Genomic DNA, 24661 nt, shown 5'->3' with positions numbered 1-24661 from the left:
GTGAGTTAGAAGGGGAACTTCAAAACCCAAACCTGTCACATCCTTGAAGGGTGGGGAAGATATATACAAAAAAGAGAAATTAATGTTGTGAAGGGAATTATAGGTGATTGGGGGTGATTAACAGATGCTTTAGTTTCCTTTTGGGGCAAGGTTCTTTGAGGTAAATCTAATCTACTGTGTAACTGAGGCAGGGAGGTAAATGCTCCATTGTGCTTGTCTTGATAGCGGGATCCTAGGGAAAAAAAAAAGAAAAAGAAAAAGCATTCCACTTGTGAAGAAAAAGAGCCGGAGGCAGATTATTAGGTTGGAATTAAAATGCAGACAAGATTCATTAAATTGTTGACCCTCCTCCCTACTCAAAAAAAAAAAAAAGAAGTCAGGTTGCCATCTTAAATTGACAGCATTCGAGATGAATTATGTGCACTGATTAATAAGTAAATGTTTTTACCGTTATGATAGCAGCACCTGCTAGTTATGCTGCTGGTGAAGAGGCTCTCGAGCTATAGTGTTTCCAATAATAAAGGTACGAGGGACTGAAAGTTGTATGTAAGCCTTAGTCCAGAAATAATAGATTTTCTTACAAAGTTGCAATGCCTAAAAACTGGGAACATGTTTCTCCCTCCCTCCTCCTCTCCTCCTACATCACATTTGTTGTGTAGAAATGCTCAGCATGTGTTCACATCAGTGTTGCAAAGGGGATTCAGGGTCATAACACACAATGCCACATAGAAGTGAATTTTAAACTAACACTAATATGGACTTCACCATTTTATGCTTTATGAGATTATTTCCAAACCTGACTTATTTTTCCTTGGTTCTAAGGGGGAAATGTCAATCTTATATGGTTTGGGCCTTAGCCAAAGGTGCCATTTTGCCAAATGTTGCTCCAGTCATAAAGGAAACTGCGTAGAGGAAGCTGGGTGGCCTCGGAGCAGATTAACCAGCTTTGCTGCTCCATAATAGTGCTGCAAATGAGCAATCTGAGACAATTAACCTGAAATAGGCACTTTTGAGGGCTTCTTCCCTTTCACAGGTTTGGTTCTTCAGAAAAGAACTGAGCAAATGAAAATTTGGCACAAACCTACATGTGTGGGAATCTTTTGTACAACTTTTTGAATACCCATATGACCCATAAGGAGCATGTAATAGGAAATACAAACTATGTAACTTGGAGATATAATACTACCTAAACCAAATGAAATCATTAAAATATTAAATGGGTATTTTTGTGACTGAATTAAGATAAAAATGTTTTCCATCTTTACATAGCTGTTTTTCCCACTATTTATTTATTTTTATTGGGAAACACAGAAAAATCATTTTGGAGTTATTTGGAATTATGGAAGAGTTAAGATAGCATTGCATATTTTCTCAGAATATTGTTCTTCACCTTAATGTACAAAAATATCTTCCATGATACATGGGAATGAACTAAATTAATTGGGTTTTAGAGTATTCATCTAGACCTATGAGAAGGTAGCAGTAGGATAAATGATCTCTAGGATTTCTACCCTTCTTTTTCCTAACGACTGATCCATCAGTGTTGAAAAAGAAATGAGACTTCATTTTTTGGACTATTGTCTCATTTTAATGAATCAAATAAACGAAATATTATTACATAAATAGTATGTATGTGGCACTCATTTAAGTACTTGGGAGATGTATAGAAATAGAAGAAATAGGACCTGAAAGGATTTACAGTTTAGATGGGCAGAAAAGATATGAAAATTAATTGGAAACTGTGTCAGGATATTCAAATTATATGTGTACATGGGAAATCAAGGAAAAATCAACTACGAGTGATCAAGTGAAATTCTACCTATTCTTTCTTTCTATTTATTTATATAATACATACTCACAAATATAAAATACACATGTATGTGTATGTATATATATATACATATATATATGTACATATATATATGAGTGTATTTATAAATAGCAGCTAGGTAGTGCATTGGATAGAGTGTCCAGCCTTGAGTCAGGAAGACATATTTTTTGAGTTCAAATATGGCCTCAGATACTAGCTCTGTGACCCTGGGCAAGTCACTTAATCCTGTTTGACTCAGTTCCCTTATCTTTAAGTAAACTGAAAAAGGCAATGGAAAACCACTCTGGTGTCTCTACCAAGAAAACTCCAAAGGGGGTCACAAAGAGTTAGATATGACTGAAAAACAACAGAACATGAATAGCATGTTGCAAAGCTGAAAATCCTATAAATACAATTGTTACTCAAAGTCATAGAAATATTTATAGAGCAGATTTGAATTTCATTGAATTTTGAAGGATCATACAAGATGAGAAGAGTAAGATTGGTGACTGAAGGTTATAAGTCAGACATTCCAGGGAAAGAGGGAAAGAGAAAAGCATATGAGAACAGCCTTCAGATTAAGAACAGCATCACAGAGGCTTGTCTGCTGCATTTGCTTGACACACATTGTTTCAATTTTTTTTTTGCTGATTCAGAGGTAGGAAAGTGTGAAAGATTCAGGAATACTTTTAGTAGGTAAATATGTATCCCATAGTAGGTTTGTGCCAAGGAATAGTGGGAGATAAATTAGAAAAGTAAAGTGATAGAGCATATTTTGATGAGGACTTTGGAAATTACCATAAGATCAATGATTTAAAAAAGGAGAATCATGACATCATAAAATTAGAGGTGGAAAGGACCTTAGAGGTCATCAGGTACAAAACCTTCATTTTAGTCTTGGGACTTTGGGATTGAATCTCACCCAAGAGGTATTGCTCAAATTACCTCTACTCCCTTGGCATCAGAATATAAAGGGGTGGGCTAGATGGCCACCCATCCTCCTTTTCCAGTCCTAACTGAAAACTCTAGGGTCATATGATATAGTAACATCCTGCCATAAGGTTATTCCCCTCATTTCTACTTGTCAGTGGAACTGGTTTTTAGAGAATGAATGATTTCTTTATTTAGGATCTTAAGTAACCCTGAGGGACTGTGTTTCTTCTCTTGTTGCTTATGAGTTCCCATTGGTCTGCTTCTCCTTTAAAAATTGCATGTATATATAATATCTATAATCCATATCATATTAATATAAATATAAATATATACATAAATATATGTTTATAATATGCATATTCTATATTTATATACTTGCATAATTATACAAATGTGCATATGTATTTGTGTATATATATTCAAATATATATGTATAGTATACATGTGTATACTAATGTTTTTCGCAATGCTATTTTTAGTAATAATTACTAAAATAGCATTGCAAAAAAAGTTATTATAAACATGTTGCTCTGCTCAAACTGGGGACAAACTCTCCCACAAATACAAACAGGTTCTAGGACACTGGTAATTAGAAAAAAGTGTAGCTAATATATATGGCAAAGAAGTCCTTTTACCCTTCAAAGAGTTTTCATGGATTTCCCCTTAGATTCAGCTGCTCTGCAATGGTCAGTGTCTTTGAAGAATTCAGAGACAAATTTTTCTCTCCTGTAAGACTGATCATACTCTTTGAAATTTCCTTTCTTTGTTTAACTATACTTATTTTCTAGTTGTACAATTTCCTACTGATCTAGTTCACTTCCATACTATCTGCTATTAGTCCAGACATTTCATAGATGTGACCAATAGTGGCAGGTTGAGGGGATCAAGTTCAGCCTTATCAGACTGTGAGGTCCTTGAGAAAGACCTTATAATCTGTCAATTCTTATTTTTTTAATCACCAGTGTTTAAGCAGTATCTAGTATACAGGAGGCATTTAAATGTTTAGTAATTTTCAGATTGGCTGAATCTTTACCTTTCTTCCTCCAAAAGTGCTTGGCTCCAACTCTCCATGTAGAATCTGCCAAACTGGAACTCTTCCACCACCATACTTAAAGATGTTTTTTTGTACATAGGCTCAATAGCCATGACTAACCCTAAGCAATCATGTTATTTTCAATCCAATCAAAGAAGTTTACAGTTTTTAAGAGATCATAAGGCATAACTATGTGTTTTATTCATTTAAAACTGCAACAAGGCCATTGATTGTTTGAATTTTGTTATTCCATTAATTAGAGTAGGGAATGGAGGCCCAACCTTATAATTTATAAATCCATTTTTTTTTTAGGTTTTTGCAAGGCAATGGGGTTAAGTGGCTTGCCCAAGGCCACAAAGCTAGGTAATTAGAAAATATCTGAGGCCAGATTTGAACTCAGGTACTCCTGACTCCAGGGCCAGCGCTCCATCCACTGCGCCACCTAGCCACCCCATAAATCCATTTATTGTATCATTATATAGGGATATATAAAAAAATCGATTTGTTTATAATTTTAAATAAAGATATGCTTGGAATGACATGATTGGGTTCTTTGGGTTGTTAGGCCATTCCTCTCTGAAATTAGATATCTGAACCCAATTGAATAGATTTCCTACTTTTTATAATTACAATTATGATAAGGTGGTAGATTTGAGAATGGACTTGATTGGGAATAGCTGAAAGCAGATATCATTTAGGAAGTTTCTTCAACAGGATTATGTTTGCTGAAATCAGCTTATGTAAGGATATATTATCAGAATTGTAGTGTTTGAAAATTATTTCTGAGTCATTCAGATTTCTTGCTTTTTGTTTTTTCTTTGTTTTATTTTATTTCCTTTCAGTTACATGCAAAAACAAATTTCAACATTGACTTCTAAAACCTTGAGTTCCAAATTCTCTCCCTTCCTCTCACGCCACTCCCCCTCATTTAGAAAGCAAGTTACTTGATATAGGTTAAAATGTATAGTCATGAAAAACATTATCACCATAGTTATGTTGTAAAAGTAAACATAACCCCCCCACACACATACACAAAGTGAAACCTCAAGAAAAATAAAATTTTAAAACTGCAATCTGTATTCAGACACCATCATCTCTGTCTTTGGGATGAATAGCATTCTTTATCATAGGTTCTTCAGATTTTTCTTGGATCACAGCATTGCTGAGAAAAGAAGTCATTCACAACTCATCATCCTGCAATTGCTGTTACTTTGTATACAGTATTTCTCCATTACATTTGCTCAGGTAACTTTTTTTACTGAGAGCATCCTGTTCATCATTTCTCATAGCAGGAAAGCATTTCATCTCAATTACACACCATTCCTCAACCACTGGGCATCCCTTCAATCTCCATCCTCCACCACCAAAAACAAGCTGCAATATATATCCCTCTACAAATAGATTCTTTTTTCCCATATTTCATCTCTTCTGGAATATAGACTTAGGTAGCAATGGCACTGCTAGTTCAAAGGGTGAGTATGGTCTTACAGTCCTTTTGGTATCGTTCCAAATTGCTCTACAGAATTGTTGAATCATTTTACAACTCCTCTATGCATAAATGCCTCATTTTCCCTACATCTCTTCCAACATTTGTCATGTTCTCCTTCTGTTCTCCTGTTATTAGCTAATCCAATAGATTACAAATTAGTACTACAGAATTGTTCCTATTGGCATTTTTTTCTATCAATGGTGAGTTAGGACATTTAAAAAAATATTTAAATTGGTTACATTGATAATCTCATCTGAAAACAGTTCATATCTCTTGATCATTTATTAATTGGGTAATGGCTCTTATATTTTATAAATTTAACTCAGTTCTCTATGTTTGAGAAATGAAGTCTTTATCAGAGAAACTTGTTTCAATATTTTTTCCACAGTTCCTTTTTGCTAACTTTATTTTCCTCTATCCTCTTCCTCCCCATGCCATTTATTCTATTCTTTGTCATCTTTTTCCCTGTCCCCCCTCAAAAATGTTTTGCATCTGATTATCCCCTCCCACAATCTTCCCTCCCTTCTATAACCTACCTCCCCTTTATTCCATTTCTTTCCTCTAGGGTAAGATATATTTCTATACTCAATTGAATGTACATATTATTTCCTCTCTGAGTCAATTCTGATGAGAGTAAGTCTCACTCATTCTTCCTCACCTTATTCCTCTTTCACTCCACTACAAAAGCTTTTCCTTGCCTCTTTTATGTGAAATAATATACCATTCTACCTCTCCCTTTCCTTTTCTTCCAGCACATTCTTTTCTCCCCATAACTCCATTTTTAAAATATATTATATTTTCAAATTCAATTAACAACTATGCTTTGTCTGTATATACTCCTTTTAAGTCCTCTAATAAATGAGATAATTCATGTTATCAATATCATCTTCTCATGCCAGAATATAAGCAATTCAATATCTATAAATCCCTTATCATTTACCTTTTCTGTTTACCTTTTTATCCTTCACTTGAGTCTTATATTTAAAGATCAAATATTTCCTGTTCAGTTCTGATTATTTCATCAGGAAAGTTTAAAAGTCCCCTATTTCATTGAATGTCCATCTTTTTTCCTTGAAAAAGTATGTTCCATTATGCTGTGTAGTTCATTCTTGGTTATAATCCAAACTCTTTTGCCTTTCAGAATATCATATGCCAAGTCCTGCAATACCTTAATGTAGAAAGTGTCAAATCTCGTATTTTCCTGATTCGTGACATTTGAATTGTTTCTTTCTAAATGCATGTATAATTTTCTGCTTGACTTGGGAGCTCTAAAATTTGGCTATACTATTCTTGCTCCATTTTCAGCCCAGGAAGACAGAGTTTTACTACTGACCTTCAAAATTGTCCTTGGCAATCCCTGGACTGAGAAGTCTAGAAACTAGTACTGTTGCCACTGACCCAGTTGCTCTGTAATCTATTCTTGGAAGGCTGGGGCCAATTCACTCCAGCATGCTGCAACACAGGTCCTTTATAATCTAGATGCAACAGACTTTTCCCATGGATCTTCCAAGTTGTCTTGGGTTGGAAAATTGTTTTACTCAGTCTTTTTGTGGGCTCTACTGCTCTAGAATTTAGTTAGAATCATTATCAGAAGGCATTTGGAGTTGTTTGGGGTAGAACTCCAGTGATTACCTGCCTATACTTCACTGTCTTGATGCCACCTCTCCTTCCAGATTCAGAATTCTTAACAGAAATTCCTAGAAGTAAAAGATTTCTGGACAATTCTACACAATAGGAGGGAAAGAGTTTACCATGTACTACTTGAAAGCTAATTTGTTGTCACTAGATAAACACCCTCTCTCTTCCTTTTTTGTCCAAGAGAAACCCAATTTTTGAGGGGGTTAGGATGCTGAAACTATGTAAAGAGCACAATAGAACACTGGAAATGTAATAAAACTCCCTGATACATAGTAGGAGCTTAACAAATATCTGTTGATTGACTTATTACTCAAAGGTCGACTTATGTTATGATTTCAGTGTAACCATAACAGCCTCTATTTTCTGGCTCTCAATTTCCACTTTTGTAAAATGAACTGGATGAATTAGATCATTTTCACTTTTCTTCTAAATTTCCTTCTTAACATAAGAAGATGTTGCACTCATATCTGAGGGGGGTTGGGAATGGAACATCTGTAGGTTCCTAATAAGTTGTTCTATGCTTGCAAGCACACTACCATTATACTTCTCAAGTTTAATTGAAAGAAAAATAAATGAACATGAAATGTCCTTGAACAGGCAATCCCAGTAAGTCCACAATGTCCTACAACAATTATTTCCCCATGCCACTTTTAGCAAAACCTTTTTTGGCACCAAGATCCTTTCTTGGCATTTTAGCTGTTCCACAAGTTCTTCTAGAATTCACTCCCTTAAATTCAAGACTTTCCTTCAAAACTCAATTCAAGTACCACCAAATGAGGTCATTCTTGGTTTTACCCTGAGCTGTTAGTGCTTTTCCCTTAAAAGAAAAACCACTAGGGGTAGTTATCTACAATGATGAAGTACCCTTAACTGGAAGTTTACTTTGACAGGAATCATAGGACCAGTGCAATATGAATGTTGATAAAAAAAAAAATATATATATATATATGTATGTGTGTATGCATAGATTATACATATATAGTGACATAAATACACAGTTATAGGACTTATTACAGCATATATGATATATGCATATGCACACATAAAATATTATATCATATTATCATATCACACTATATGGCATTAATTTGTATATATTTACAAAATATGCATATAAGTATATAATACATATATCACATATAAAACATTATGTCCAGAAGCTAAGAAGGCATCCCTTTTTGCATCCCTTCACTCCATTTTGTTCTCTTTTGACCCTTGGTGGAAATAAGCAAATTAACTTTCATTTTCAGTTAATTAAGAACTATTCATCACTTCCCACTTTAGTAGAAACTACCCTAGGTCCTCATTACCTCCTTTTCTGGATTAGGCCTTCTCTGATTCAATTCCATAAACATTCACCCAGTATCTAATCTATTCAGAGCACTAACCTCAGAACAGATCATGATCTTAATGTTATTACATTCTATGGAAAGGTTCTTAATAGATCTTCTACTTCTATATTTTGTTCCCTCTAATCCATCCTTAATAGAGCTTTTAAACTTGCTCTTTAAACCAAATCTCCAATGGGTTTCCAATCAAATTGGCTCAGACTTCTTTGCCTAGTGTCCAAGAATTTCACAGTTACATCAAGAATAATTTATTTAGCTCCTACTTCCAATCTTGCCTATATGTCAATCCATAAGTGCACTCTATAATCTAGACAAAATGAAATGTTCTCTGGCATGTACTTTCTTTTCTTCACTTATTCAATTTTCTATACATACCATGCCCTAAACATAGACTATTCTTCTTTCCCCTTCTGTACCTACTAAGTTTTTACTCTTTTCTTAAAATCCAACTCAAATGCTCTTATCACTAGAAATCCTTCCATGTCTCCCCAGTTGCTAACAATTTTACCCATTAGACCTTAAAGTAGCACATATGCTTGTACTTCTCTACTTCATTTATGTACTTTTGTAGGTTAGCTAAAGAACATAAAAATCATAGTTTCAGAACCCCATGGAATCTGATCAGCTATCTGGTCTACTTCCTTCATTTTTTTCACATGAGGAAACCAAAGTCCCAAAGTTAAATGACTTATTCAGTGACACACAGGTAATTAAATAATGATCAGGATTTGGGCTCTATTTCTCTGAGTCCAAATGTACTGTCTTTTCTTTTTTCTTATAGAATGCTTTTATCTTATTCTCTGCCTTAAAAGGAATACCTTTTTTAAAACACTTGTTAAGGCAGGTACTATGAAGACTTTACAAATATTAACTCATTTTTATCCTCGCAACAATACTGATAGGTAGGTGTTAGTATCACCATTTTGCAGTAAAGGCTTTTATTAGATGTTAATTATGTTTAATTATTTTAATTTATTAGCTATTAATAACAGATGGTTATTAAGTGGTTTCCCCAGTCACACAACTAATAAGTTTCTGAAGTCAGATTTGAACTCAGACTTTATTGACTCTGGGCAAGTTAGGTGGCAGTGAATTCAAATATGGTTCAGAAACTTACTAGCTGTGTGACCTTGGACAAGTCATTTAACTTTCTTTCTTCAAGTTAGAGATGAAAAAAACCAAAACACTACAGTTTCTCTGCTAAGAAAATCCCATATAGGGTCATGAAGAGTTGAGCACTACTGAAACTACTGAATAACAATTTACTGATTCCAGTTCCAGTACTTTATAAGATCCATGAGAATAAGGATAATGTCTTCTCAAAACTATTTACCTCCCTTAGCATCTACACAATGAATTACTCTTCACAAAACAGCTACTTAATAAATATTTTTTCAATGAGTGAACTGAACGATGTTGTCTAGTAGATCTATGGCTTATATATTTTCTTGAGGGAAAGGTGTCCCTTTGCTTTTTTTCCCTGTCCCCATGGAAGTCAAGATCAATATTATTATTATTAATACTATTATTTTTAATATTTTATTTATTTATTTTTCCAACTAAATGCAATGGTAATTTTTGCCAATCTTTTTTGGCAAGGTTTTGAGTTTTGCATTTTTCTCCTTCCCTCCCTCCCTCTCCTGACCCTCCCCTGAGAGAAAGCAGTCTGTTATAATCTCTACATTTATAACTAAGTTTACTGATAGATTCTTACTGATCATGTTGTAAAAGAAGAATTGAATCCAAATGGAAGAAATAAAACATTAGAGAGAAAAAATGACAATACATAAGCTAACTTTTAAAAATTGAGGATAATTAGCTTTGGTATTCATTTAAACTCCACAGTTCCTTTTCTGGATATGAATGATATTTCCAATCATAAATATTTTAAAATTATCTTTGATTCTTATACTGCTGAAATGAACAAGTCATCAAGGTCGATCATCACTCCACGTTATTGTTAATGTGTTTAATATTCTAGTTCTGCTCATTTCACTTTCCATCAATTCATGTGAGTCTTTACAGACTTTTCTGAAGTTCCATCCCTTATGATTTTTTATAGATTAATAGTATTCTATTATATACATATATCACAATTTGTTCAGTCCCCAATTGATGAACAACAATTTCCAATTCTTTGCCACCTCAGAAAGAACTGCTGTGAATATTTTTGTACAAGTGGGATCTTTACTCTTTTTCAAGAAGAGATCAAAATTAGTTTAGTAAAACTATAACTGTAGAAACATTAAATAAGGGCACTTTTCCAACTCACCATTTTCTGATGGACATACTAGTAGAGTAGAAAATCAGTGAGGAATGGAGAAATTTTCTCAGTCCTTCCCAGTCTGTCTTTTCTGATATGGACAATTTATTTTCAGGTTCTACTTTCATTTTTTCTTCTTTTTTAGAACATCGGATTCCCTTTTGTAAGAATGTACTGTTGTACTCCCTTCTTATTCTGCCTCCTTCTTCCTTTTTTTCTTGATTTCATTCTTAGGAAAGCTCCCTATTGACTAATTGCTCTTTTTATATACTACTGAGCTAAGAGGACCTCCTAGAACCAGCTTCTCTTCCAGGCAAACAATGGGTGAAAAAAGTGCTACTTTTGACCTGATTTAACTAAGGTAAAATTTTAACAAGGTCTTCTCATTTTAATATTCTTTGTGCTTCTTTTATTTTGCAGCTTTGTATCTATAACTTCATCATTATAGTTAAAATACATTGATTTATGTGTTCATTTGCTTTTCATTAATTAAAAAAATCAGTGCAGATTGGAATTCATTTTCAAATGCATCCAGGGCAGATGCCACTGCTTTTTGTGCATTCTTTACTACTCTTGAGTGGAGTTATTTTTGAGACAGAAAGAAGGATTTGGGGGTTGCTAAATTCACATCTCAATGTTCCAGTATCTATACTTAGCTGTGAGGTGCAAAGGAAATTTTCCCCCTTGCCCCTCCCCAGGAGGAAAAAAAAAACTTTTTAAAATTAACTCATTATAGAGACCAGGAATCACCAGGTGGAAGGATCACACTGCTATATGGAAAGTGTCAATGTTGTTTAGATCAAAACTATATTGTAACTATTCTGATGATGCTGTAAACTCTTTGAGGTCAGAGTATGCTTCACATTCATCTTTCTATCCTTCATACATTGCTTAGGATGTTGCATAGTAGTAAATTCATTCAAGTCAGCATGCATTTGTTAAGGGTCAACTGTGAATGAATGAATGAATGAATGAATGAATGATACTTGGTTTTGCTCTTGATATGGATGTACTGGTAATCTCTCTATTTTTGTGTCCTAGGTTTAGGTTTGCAAGGAATTTTAGAGATCCATCATTTTAGAGATGAGGTGAGACCTTGTGAATTTAATTAACCAACTTAATACCATCCAGGGGTTAAAGGATGAATGCAGGATTTAAACTCAGTCTCTTTCCCCACTGTTGTTGATTATCCTTCCATCTCTAAAACAGATTAAAACTTCTATGACACCTTGAAATTACAATTAATAGATGGTCATTGAGAGTTGCTGTGGCTGGAAAAAACTATCACGCAACAACTCATCTTGGTGATGATTCTACCCAAATTTGGGATAAAGCTAGTCTTCCAAAAAAGTCATTGAACATCATATTACATTGTCTGAGCCAAAAATGAAACCTTTCCAGTTCTTTGAAATCTTATGCCCTACAGTACCAGTTTTTCAGAATTCAGAGTTCCTTCCATGCCAAGTTGAAATTTTCTAAGGAATTCATATTCTATATGACTCCGTCAGCAACTTATCTTTTACATTGAAGGTCAAAGTCAGAGAGCTCAAAACATGCTTGCTGGTTGAGTGAAGAATGGTGACCTCCTTTAACATAGAAGCAATCATTTTGCCATTTAAAAAAAAAGAGGTTGACTTGTAGAGATAGAATGCTTAGACAACACCAGAGCAGAGGCAAATATCAAAATTAGGGTTATTAGCATGCTAAGTTTAACAACCCCTTAACCTATTGATTACCCCCACACAAGAAAACAACACCTTTTCTAGGTTTTGGCTTTCAGAGTAATTGGATTCAAATTCACATCTGTAGCATTAAACCAATGTTTTCAACCTCCCCCCTTCAATTGTTTAACCTTCTTCTCCATCTCTGGCATAAATTTAAGCTTTTATTTGTGAATATTCCGATAAGCACTTTGCCTCTTGCTGCATTGTTCAAGGACCAGCGTCATTGTTACAGCTGTAATTGTAACTATCAAGACACAGCTCTTTGTAATTAGAAAGTCAAGATGGTATTCAGCAGGATGGCAGCACAGACTCTCATTTGTGAGGCTATTAGAAAAAAATGTTTACAGAGAAAACAGTGTCATTGTTTAGTGCTCTTAATTGACCATCTGCCTGGTAAAGAAATGTCCAAAGAAGGATAAATAAGACTATAGTATACTTATTTATTTATTTTCTTTGTGCAGTGAGGAAATTAGGCAAAGCAGCAGCCCAGACAAACTAGACAAGACATTGCTAAATCAAGCAGCTAGTGAAAGCATGTCATGCATACATCTCCTCTTATTTCCCCCAGTGTCAAGACAAGGATCTATGATCTGTGGCCTCCTCAGTTTGTTTAAGAAAAATGGCTTGGCATTGGCTTCCAAGCCCTCTACAATCTGGCTCAGCCAATCTGGCCAACTCTTGGCTCCCACTGTGTAATTATGGACTAAGCTTCCTGACTCTGCAGCCCTTAAACCCTCATAACTAGGGCTACTAAATCCCCTCCTCCCCTGCTTCCCTTGCCTTCCTATTTGTCCCCCCACCCCAATCTGGGACTAGTCTAAGCCTCGTAGATGGGGAAATAAATGAACTCAAGGGTGAAACTTCCTACTGGTCCCACTCTTGAGTTTATAGACTTGTACTTGAAACTGAGTTTTTCATTGTTTCAGCACAACCAATTCAGCACAACCTTGCAATATCTTTTATTCTAGCCATTGAGTCCATATCTTGTTCTCCCATTCTTTTAGAGAAAATACTTACATTGTTATCCTTCCCATATTCCAGTTTTTTAGAACTACACCAATCCTTTTGACAGTAACCTCCCAAACCACAGTCTCTATAATAGGCTCATCCCTATTTCCACCCATCCCCAATGTTATCTATATATTTTGAGTTTTTGACCAAATTGATGAAACATTGTACTCCAATTCCCTTCAAGTCTTTCTTGTGCATCCTAGAGAAGGACTCTCTAATGGACGCCTACTTTATGGACTTCTACCCTGGTAGTGGATCTGCCTTTCTGAAGTTCATTTTGGGATACTATGATCCTTGAATTTCCTGGATCCTTTGTCCTCCTCTAACAGTCCTATTTGTCTCTGAGTCTCTAAACATTGCCTATCTGGAATTTTCTTCCTTTTATTTAAACACAGTATTGGCCCACCAAACATTTTAATCCACCCTTTGTTCCAGTCAAATTGTTCTTGCTTTGTCTCATGTGTATAATATCCTGACATTAAATATCCCATGACCCCAACTATCCAAATACTATTCATCCTTCAAGGTTCAACTCAACTCTGACTTCCTCCATAAGACCTTCTGGAACCATGACTAACTGAAATTCTCTCATCTTCTTATGAATTTCTATATCATGTATTATCTGTACTTTTCAGCTAACTCTGGTCACTTTTGACTGATAGATCTGAATTCTTATTCCTCTCTGAATGTGATATCTACATGGGTAGGGAACATATCCTTTGTTCCACTGAATTTTCCTCAGAGTCCCTCAGTAATTCTTCAAAAATATTGTTTTGATTTAAAAAGGCAAAAAGTAGGCCAATCCTTGGCAGACACAGTGAATTTGATGACATTCATCTTTCTCCAAGACCAATTTTTTTTCAGGTTTAAATGTGGCATCTTTAAATGTACATTCAAATGTGTATTTCCTTTTTCCTATTCCAGATTTGAATTCCCATCCATGATTTGGATTCATATCTTGGAAGTAGGGCTTGTTTAAGTCAGAGAAGAATAAAATTCTTGAAGAAAAATTTGCACTCATAATTTGTAGAATATATTTCTTTGTCAGCAAAAAGGGAATCAGTTTCACATCTAATGGATGTTTTCTTTTGTGTATACTGGAACAAGTCTTGTAGAAAAGGCTACATAAATTTCTGTTGACTATTGGGGAAGATGGATGGGTGGATTAGAAAAGTGATATATATATACATAGATTAGTTAGATAAATAGATGATAGATAGATAGATAGATAGATAGATATATAGATAGATAATAAGGATAGAACTGATTCCCCACATTTAAACATTTGAGTTCACACATATTTATGAAATAGGATCCAAATGATTGCATGTGAAATTAGTTCTCTCCTAGTGGAGCATCTATTTATATCTAACTTGCCACATAGCATCTATATCTATATCTTTGTATGTACATATATACATACACATATATGTGTGTGTATATATATATATATATATATATATATATAGAGAGAGAGAGAGAGAGAGAGAGAGAGACAGAGAGACAGAGAGACAGAGAGAGACAAAGAGTAGTCAGTCCTAATGAAAAAAAATCCCCATTGTTTTCTTATGTTCAAATTGACTGTTTTGTTCAGTAAGAAGGCAGGAAGGCAAGCACTATTCAGCCTTATGCTTGGGTACTAGTGCTTTCCTAGGAGTGCAGATGGAAATCACCCATTATAGTCACACACATATTTACCACAACACGGAAAATATTTAGGGCAGGCAAGGGAGCAGATATGCAAAATATGACATGACCCAACACCACAAGGATATTTGACTGTTATGAAAACTCAGTCTAATGATTTTCTGATTATTGTTTCTTTGTTTTTATTGGTTTGTTTCTTTCCTTTAACCAATAGGGTCCATTAGAATGATTCCTCCATGTCACAAATACTCAGAAATTTCAATAATGGGTGAAACCCAGAATAGAAAGTACCATAGATATCCTCTCATTTTAACACATGAAGAATTGAACTGTAAAGAAGAGAAAATAAATTTCCCTAAGCAACTTTGTTTAATTGTATTGCTTCTTATACTTTCCACACCAGTATCTTCAGATGTTGACAAGAAAAATCAATCATGTAGAAATACACATGATGTTTTCAAATGTCCAAATTCCAGCCCATTATCACCTTGGGAAATTCAGCATTAAAATTGAAAAAAATTCAAAGTTTTTGAATTTATTAACACTTTCTGCCCTTCCTGTTCCATCCTCCTATGTTGCCAGACCCAGTAAAATTGTGATCCACTCTTTTGGTAGAACTTTCTTTAAATAATAAATTTCCCCAAAAAAGAGATGTACAACATTGAGTATAGAGAAAGAAGGGGAAAGAGGAAGATAGGAGAGAGGAGATGGTTGACTGTTTCATAAAGCATTTTGGGAATACCAATGATTAGTTCTTCTTAGAGAAACAGTTTAAAGTGATTAAAGTGGCTAATTTAATAAGGAATAGAAGGTCCAATCTCAAAAATGAAAAATCAAGAAAATAACCCTCCAAGAAAAATTTCATATGGTGTTTCCATAAACAATTCCTTTTGGATTGATAATCCCAAAATAAATAAAAATGAACATTTGAGGATTTTTTGGGTATGGTTTTAAATAGAGGGAGTTGATTAATTGAGAGAGAGGCAAGAACTTTAAAAAATCCCCACTATCAAATTTTTCATAGATAAAGATTTACCTTCCTTGCCATACATTTTTCATGTCTGTGACTGTCTATGCCAAATTACTACACAACCCCAATATAGGAAATTGTGATAGAAGTCAGAAGATCCAAGTTATAATCCTAACTGCGCCTCTAACTAGCAATGTGACCTAGGGCATATCACTTGAAATCTCTGGTGCTCATTTTTCTCATCTGTCAAATTATAAGGTTGTATGGGATGCTCTTTACCTTGGCTTTTTTGTATGATAGAAAATATTACATCTGCTCTTTGGACTCTAGATTCTCCTTTGTTCTACTTGCTATTTTTTCTTTCTGTCATTCTTGTCTCATTTTCTTTCTCCCTTTATAACTATACCCACATGCCAAGTTGGAGAAATGAGCTAAAGTTACATTTGCTTGTCAATGTCTTGAGAAAAACAGTTACTTAAAAAAGAAAGAAAAAAAATCAACAACTCAACTGTTTCTTTGTGCCTATGACTCACTCTTCAATTTTTAAATGTTACCTAAATTCAATGGAATTCTAGACCAACTTTTTATAAAGTCAACATTTGTATTTTGCTTACTTCATACCTAAGAACACCATGGGAAGAGATATAAGAAACAAAATTCAATTGACAAGTCAAAATAATCATGCATATGAATAGCACAGAAAATCTCTTTCTTGCAAACCAACTTATATAAAGTTAACCCAACCATTTCAGCCACAGTGATACAGACAGTGTGCCTCCCAAAACCCTTGTACATTTCTACCTTTAACCCTTTGCTCTCACCATTACTTCAACAAGAATCATGTCTTCTCCGATTTATCCTACATGTTCTTCACAAGTCCCTTTATTCTTATTCCATGATGCCTTTCCAAGTCAACCAGCCCCTTCAATTCCATTATTATTTCTTAAATAACTGTATCTGTTGTCCACACTGTTATCCTTAATTAATAATTGAGGAAATTGAATCAGACTGAAGATAAATGACTCACCAAAAGTTATACAATTAATAAATATTTAAGTCAAAATTTGAATTCAGGTCTATCTACTGTGCCACATAGCTGGCAGAAGATTGCCTTTGATTTTGTAGGGTTCAGCTGCCCCTCCAAAAACATTAGTAGACCTCTTCTAGGAAAAAAAGTCAATAAGAGGCACTAAAATTGTTATAGTGTTTATAACTGACCTATATGTGAGGAAAGGTGAAAATCATCTAGCAGATTAAATCTGTAGATTAGCATTCTGAAAATGTCTTAGAGTTTTAAAGTTGAAATCTTCACCTTCATTGCCACACATTTTTGGAAACAAAACAACTGTATATTTCTTTGGTGCCTAATGTATACAATATTATTTGCCTTAGGAAAATGGAAGGAAAACAGGATCTCTTCCTTGATTTCAGATAGCATATAATCCAATTGGCAAATAAATGCATGCATGAAAATTAAATAAAGAATAAAAAGAATATAACAAAAAGTTATAAGAGGACAACACAAATTAAACAAACAAAAGAAATAATTTTGGAAACTAGAGGAGAAACAAATGAATTTGAAGATGAAATCATACAAAAATGAAGGAAGGAGGTTTTTTAGATTAATGAAATTGATAAATCATCTAATGATAAAATATAAGAATTCAAACTGCCAAAATAAAAGCAAATTAATTTGTTGAACACATTGGGAATGAAGTGTATTATAAGAAATTACTCCATTGAACTATGTGCCAACAAAATTGTGAATTTAAAGCATAAATGAATGATAATCTGCAAAACATAAAATATTCCAATTAAAAAGAAAAGAAAGAGAAATCCTGTACAAGTAAATTTCATAAACAAAAATGTTGCAAGGCATCTCTGGTAGTCCTTCCATTGACTTTCACCTAAAACTTTTTTATACTTCCCTGACATAATTCCTGGATTTTCTTATATGTTGCCTTAATTTGCAGAACTGCCCTATTATGCCCATCTTAATATTCTTATTGCTTTGCAATAGTATACTCTTCCAGAATCATTTTCTTTGGTCTCTTTCTAGTTTTTAAAATTGTTTATAAAATGCAGATGCAATTAGCTTTATTCAATTCTTTTCCTGAATTGTGTCTAAAAATTCTATGAAATTTATTGGTAACTCCATTGTTAGTCCTACAATAAATAAACTATAGTAGTCAGCTTCTTGAGAAAAGCATAAAAGTGAACAGTAAGAACTGAGTTCAAATCGTACCTTGGGAATTTATTACCTTTGCGATCATGGGCATATAATTTAATCTCTCTTCTCCAGTTCCCCAAGGTTTAAAGGCAGGACTATAGCTATATTCCCCATCTTTCATGGCTATTTTGACACTTGAATAAAATAATTTTATATAGATGGTATTTCAGATTTTAAAATTATATCAACATATTAGTTATCGTTTGGTGTTGTTACTAGAGTATATGGGCAACCTCCACCTGCCTCACTCCATTTTCATTTTCAATTTAATGCTTTACTTGCCAAAAAAATAACTTTGATTTATTAAAAATTTTAAGTTCTAATTCTCTTCCTCCCTTATTCTATGCCCTTCCCTCTCCTTGATTTAGTACATAATCTGATATATATTATGCATGTACAATCATGCATTTTGCTATTTTACATGAATGCAGGTCCTCGTTGTTCTCTTACATAGTTCAGGGTCTTGCTGCTATCTTGAATAGGGATATGGGTCCTTATTGATGACCTACTGGAAACTGTTGGTTTCCTGGGGCATGGTCAGTTTTCACGTCACCTATGAGAGACTCTGTTGTACTCTTCTTTCAGTGAGACAGAAATTTCCTATTGACCTTCTAAGTTTTGAGTTGGAAAATTGTTTCTATCCATCTTTTTCCTGTTTCTGCTACTCCAAAATTCATTTTGAGGCATTATTTTCAAGTTGCTTGGAGGATAATTTGAGAAAGTTCAGGTGATTTCCTACTTTGCTCTGCCATCTTGACTATGCCCTCTCAATCTGTTTACAGAAATAATTATGAAGCCTTACTTTGAGAAAACAAACTTTAGACATACAAACATATGCACATTACCTTTTTATGCATTTATAAATATATACATTTATAAGAAATATAGTTACTATACATTTTAAAAATTTCTTTCATTTTTATAATTATCATATATAATTTTATAAATTACCATAATTTTCTATCTATTCTACTAGCTTACTACATTGACCTTCCCTTGTAATATCACAATAAAAGTGAAATCATTTGAGCAAAATCAACTGTAAGCCTTCTGTGGGGTGAGGGAAGCAAGATTGGGGGGGGGATTGTAAAATTCAAAAGACAACCAAAAAATCAACTGCAAAAAAAATGCACCAGTTCTTCTATACTTGTACTCCCTCTTTCCTTTCTCCAAGGAAGGAAATGCTTCCAAATCCATGGGTCCAAGATTGCTCAGTAATAATCAGCATTTAGCTTCATTTTAGCATTCTTTCAGTTTATTTTAGTGTAATTCGAAATATCCTTGATATTGTTTCTACTTACTACTCTAAGTTTTGCTAATTTGTCATTTTTGTAGTAAAATAATAGTTGGAGGGATTCATATCTCTCTATGTTTATTAATAGGAACCTTCCTAATTTGCAGGGATTTTTTTTTATTTTTTGGCAACCCAAAGTACTGTTCTGTTTGTCATATATAAGGCCTTGTCAACAAATGCATTTTTCACTTGCCATTTTTAGATGCTCTTCATTTGCAACCTAATATCCAAAATTCCAATATTTTAAACCCTGGTTTATTCTCATACATCATCTTTTTGCACATTTCTTTACTTTCCAAGACATGACTAATAGGTTGAACCTGAAATAATGGAACTTGTCTAAGCAAGGAAGTAGTAGTTGAAAAGTTCCTATTTCTACGACATTCTTAGATTCAAAAGGCAGATTTCAGAAGTCTGGGAAAGATATCTATAGTCTTTAATCATAACAATAGTATATTTAGGAGTTAACACAAAGATAATTAGAAAAAAATACGTTGGATGGAGTCATGCTAATTTCTTAAACTACTCCATTCTATATTGATCTTTCTTATAAGTCATGGTTTCATAACTCATTTGCTGTAATTAATTTAAATTTGCCATAGATTGTGAATTTCTGTAGAAAAAAAATACCAAGTCATAATTATTCTTCCTCTTTCACAGAGCCCAAGAAAGAAAGTCACAAATAGGATATGCTCATACCAATAATGAGATATACCATCTTATGACCTTGGTATATTTTACATATGCAAATACATATACACAAAAATATCCATAGGTATATTTGTATATATATATATATAGTATGTATATATTTCCATATATTCTAGTGAGAAAGAAATGTATATATATATATGCATACTATATTTTATATGTTTACATACATATTTGGTTGTGGGTATGTATATGTAGGCAAGGATAACATATCACTGGTATGAATGATGTATTTGAATTTATCTCCCTTCTACCTAAATTTTACTATGCAATATTTGTCACAACTAGTTTTGTATTGCTCTTTATTTCATTATTCTTGTATAGTATTGTATAGTATTGTATATTATTCCTCAAAACAAGTCCACTGTCATTTATAAAAAACCAGAGATATTTTCCAGACTTTTGAAATCAGCTTTTTGAGCCTTCAGTATGGAGAACTTACAGCCTCCAACTTCAGTCATCTTGGGTTCTTTCAAAGTCACCCTATTAGTGATGGCTTTAGATGTGAACAGATAGTTAAGAAAATGATTTCTGACAAGTTTTGGGTTTCTAGACCAGAGTTTGAACTATAGGAATGTTAGACTTTTGATCAAAGTGAGTACACTTAGTAAAGGCCAGTGTTATATGTTTGTTGACAGAAGGCCCCTATACATTTATTATATATCACCACCTATTACTATGCATGCATATATGAATGGATCCATATATGCATGTTTATATGTGTATATTATTCAATTTTCCTCTTAACAATTTAGTCTTAACCAAACCCTCTGGCAGATATCCCAAAGGAGTGTTTGCTTTGCTTCACAGGATATAGTTCAGAGTTTAGAGTAGGCAGTCCTGAAATATTCTGGGTCTTACCAGATGGTGTTAAAAGCCTCCATTGAACAACAGAGTTTGCATATTCCTGCTGTGGCTCACCTTAGAAGTAGATTCTGAGAAAAAAAGAGTCTTAAAACTACTCTCTCTTTAGATTGGTTTGACCTCACTTATCTTGGCACACAATATGACATCAATGCCATTTTTAAATGTGGTCTGGGACTCTCTACTGTAAGACATAATTTGAGAGTAAAGAACCAGAGGATCAGGCTTCTTCTCTGACTGATGTTATAACAAAGTTAGAATACCCTTCCCCAATGCTCCCTTTGGAGGATCATTTTATATATGGAAGGAGAGCTCAGACTTAAGGCTTCATTAGTTTGGTAACTAACAGGGGCCTCTATGTCTGTGTCTGTCTGTCTGTCTCCCTTTTTATTCTTATCAGCAGTTTAATTGATTTATGAAATTTATGTAGTTCTAATCCTCAGAAAAGGTGGGACTAGGCTTGCCACAATCTGGTTCTGACATGTCTTTTCAACCTTTTCACCTTCTATTCTCCCATATGCATCTATCACTCCAGTGAATGTAATCTATTTAACTGTTCCCTAATAGGTTTCTGAAAAATCTATTCTTGCTTACACCTTCTATATTCTTCCTTATCTCAGTCTCCCAAATCCAGAATGCCTCCCCTTACCCTTTCCTAAGGGTCATTCAAGACCTTCAACTTGTCTGATCTACTGATCCTACAGTACAGCTTAGAATATCTGCCACTGAATTACGGATTAGGAAGGGATCTCTTCTAGTTTCTTTATGCAAGGAAAGTTTGCCAAGCCTGCATCTTCCTAATTGTTAGTAGTTATTCTTATTTTGCTAAAATTTGGGAATTTATTAATGCTTATATTTTGTATGGCCCCTGGTAGAATATGAGGACCTTGAGAGGAAGCATCACTTTTCATTGTGTCTTCACATCCCCAAAACAGAATGCATTGCTTTGCAGAACATATGGGATTTGAGTTGAATTGATGGGATCCTTCAGTATCAAGCTCAGGGTTTCTTTGATATTTTGATAAATACATTTCAATGTACTGCTTCCTTTGTAATTCTATATGTCTTATGCTTTTAAAAAGCATTATTTTGAGGAGGAGTTCATAGACTTTACCAGACTATTCAAGGGGTTCATGAACTGAAAAGTTTAGAATATCTGATCTAACTGAATCTTTATGCCCTTAAGAATTCATTTGTGCTTCTCATGGAGGTCTTATTCTATCCAGCCTTGGGTTGTTTTTTTGACTTTTTCATCTGAAAGTGTCTTGTCTCCCCAGCTAGACTAGAAATGTCTTATGAACAGGACTTTGTCTTCTAAATCTCTGTATTTCCTACAGCAGCCAACACAGTGCCACATAGTGTTGTTATTTGACTGTTTCAATCATGCCCAACTTTTCATGACCACATTTGGTTATTTTCTTTTGCAGAAATATTGAAGTGGTTTGCCATTTCTTCTCCAGCTCATTTTATAGATGAGGAAACTGAGGCAAACAGGATTAAATGACTTATTCAGGGTCACACTGGTAGCATCTGAAGCCAGATTTGAATTCATAAAGGAGAGTCTTCCTGATTCCAAGTCCAACATTCTCTCTACTCACATCTAGCTGCCCTATATAAACAGTGGATGCTTAAATACTTTTTGAAAGAAGTAAATCATTTCTAGAAGGGCAAAGTTGACTGTCACAATGGTTTACATTTTGAAACTTTATTATGATGAATCAGTCCTGGTTTGGTTAGCCCTTCACTGACAGAAGGAATCCCTTTTCAAATCAATCCACATGATCCTGAGAAACGTGAGATCTTCTAAAATCATTAGGAAGGATTTCCTGTAATCTGCCCCCAAATATCAAAGTCTCTGGGAGCAGTCACTGAGTTCCTGAAGTCAAGGATCAGAATGCATTCAGTAGGGCTGGCTAGGTGGCACAGTGGATAGAGCACCAGCTCTGGAGTCAGGAGAACCTGAGTTCAAATCTGGCCTTAGACACTTAATAATTACTTAGCTGTATGGCCTTGGGCAAGCCACTTAACCCCATTGCCTGCAAAAAACAAAACAACAACAAAAAAGTAGAAAACAAAAAGAAACCCTAAAAAATAAAAAGAATGCATTCAGTAGGACTTTCTTCTATTTCTCTGAGGAGATCTTAAGAATCTCTGACATCCAATGAAATCAGATCCAAAGGAAAAAAATGAAGCCACAAAAGATCTGTTGTAATAAAGCTTGGCCAGATCAGTGGATTTCTTTTCCTAACAGAAAACGGAGGAGAAAGCTCATTGGAGCTCTTGGATTTGGATCAGTGGGACTTTATCCATTTATTTGTGGGGATAGGGTATCACCATTGCCACTAAGTATGAGATTCCTGCCTTCCTAATTGTTCCATTCAGCAAATATTTGGTTTTGTGCCAGAGCTAGCTGGAGGCAGTCCCTCAAGCAGCTCCTCAATATCTTCATTCCTTTTACTGGCTCAGAAATATCTAAGCCATCAATGTTTGGAGTAGTCTCATGGGATGGGACCTGGCAGATGTCTAGACTTGCATAATACAGTGTCTTAGGATAGGCAAGGGGTCTAATCTCTTTACCAGGTCATGGCATAAGATCTTTATTAGGTCAGGGCCTCCTAAGAACTTCAAGCCTCTTACAAAGGTAATCTTCCTAGCGCATCCTGTCATTTCTCAATTTAGTGTCACTCAGGAATGATGGGTTTTGGAATTGTCATCTCTGTAATATCCTTAGCCAAGTTTCTGCCTTTTCACTTAGTCTGGAAGTTTCTTGAGCACTTTTATTTGAGTATTGAGTAATTACACACGAAGATGTGTGAATGACTCAACCCTTTTTCACTGTACCCTATGCCTGTCAGTGTGTGAATTAGAGACAAGCCACCGGCTTTGGATCATGGGTGATGATCAAAGCTAGAAACAAAGTCCAAAGCCATGAGAAAACAAGGAATTTCTTCTTAAAGGCATTCACAAAAGACTGTGTAAGCCACATGGCTCAAAGCCTTTCCTACTCCCAACCCCACCAATCTCCCTTATCTACAATAGATCTTGTGTTAACTGTACCTGCCCATTTATTGTGGGTGACAGACTAATAAAATGAAGTCATTTTAATAAACACCATATCAGAATATCCCATCTTCTAATGTGGCAATGTGAAATTCTACTACTGAAAGAAACATTTAACATTCTGACTATTTTAATACTTTTAATAAATATTTGCAATTCCTATGATAAAGCATCCCAGTAGAAAGTGCATTTCCTCCAAAATTTATGTGGCTGCTGGCAGGTGGCCATTTTCCAATTTTCTGTCTCACTTATATACATTTAATACATATTTCTAACTACCTTCCTTCCCTTTTTTATTCTTTGGTTTGCCATGCAAATGCCATTTGTTTTGGGTAAGGATGAACTGTACATGGACAAAACTTAGCCTGATGAACATGAGCATTCTGTAGGACTGGTTTGCAAATTGGAGGGTTTGCCAGGTCCTCTTAATGGCCTGTTGCTTTCCCTTCATCTAACCCTGCATAACATTTGGATCAGCAATTTATAATCCACACATCATTTCTCACTTCCCAATTCACATATACACCCATTCTTTCACTCATTCTTCAAAAATATGCACTGAGTGTATATAATGCATGAGACACAGTAAAAGCATTTTTTATCCATCATGTCGGTTTCCTTGCTCTTTCCTCTCT

This window comes from Macrotis lagotis, chromosome 1 (genome assembly GCF_037893015.1).
Source record: "Macrotis lagotis isolate mMagLag1 chromosome 1, bilby.v1.9.chrom.fasta, whole genome shotgun sequence".
NCBI lineage: Eukaryota > Metazoa > Chordata > Mammalia > Peramelemorphia > Peramelidae > Macrotis > Macrotis lagotis.
The sequence above is the reverse complement of the archived record's forward strand: the minus strand, read 5'-3'. Positions refer to the sequence as shown.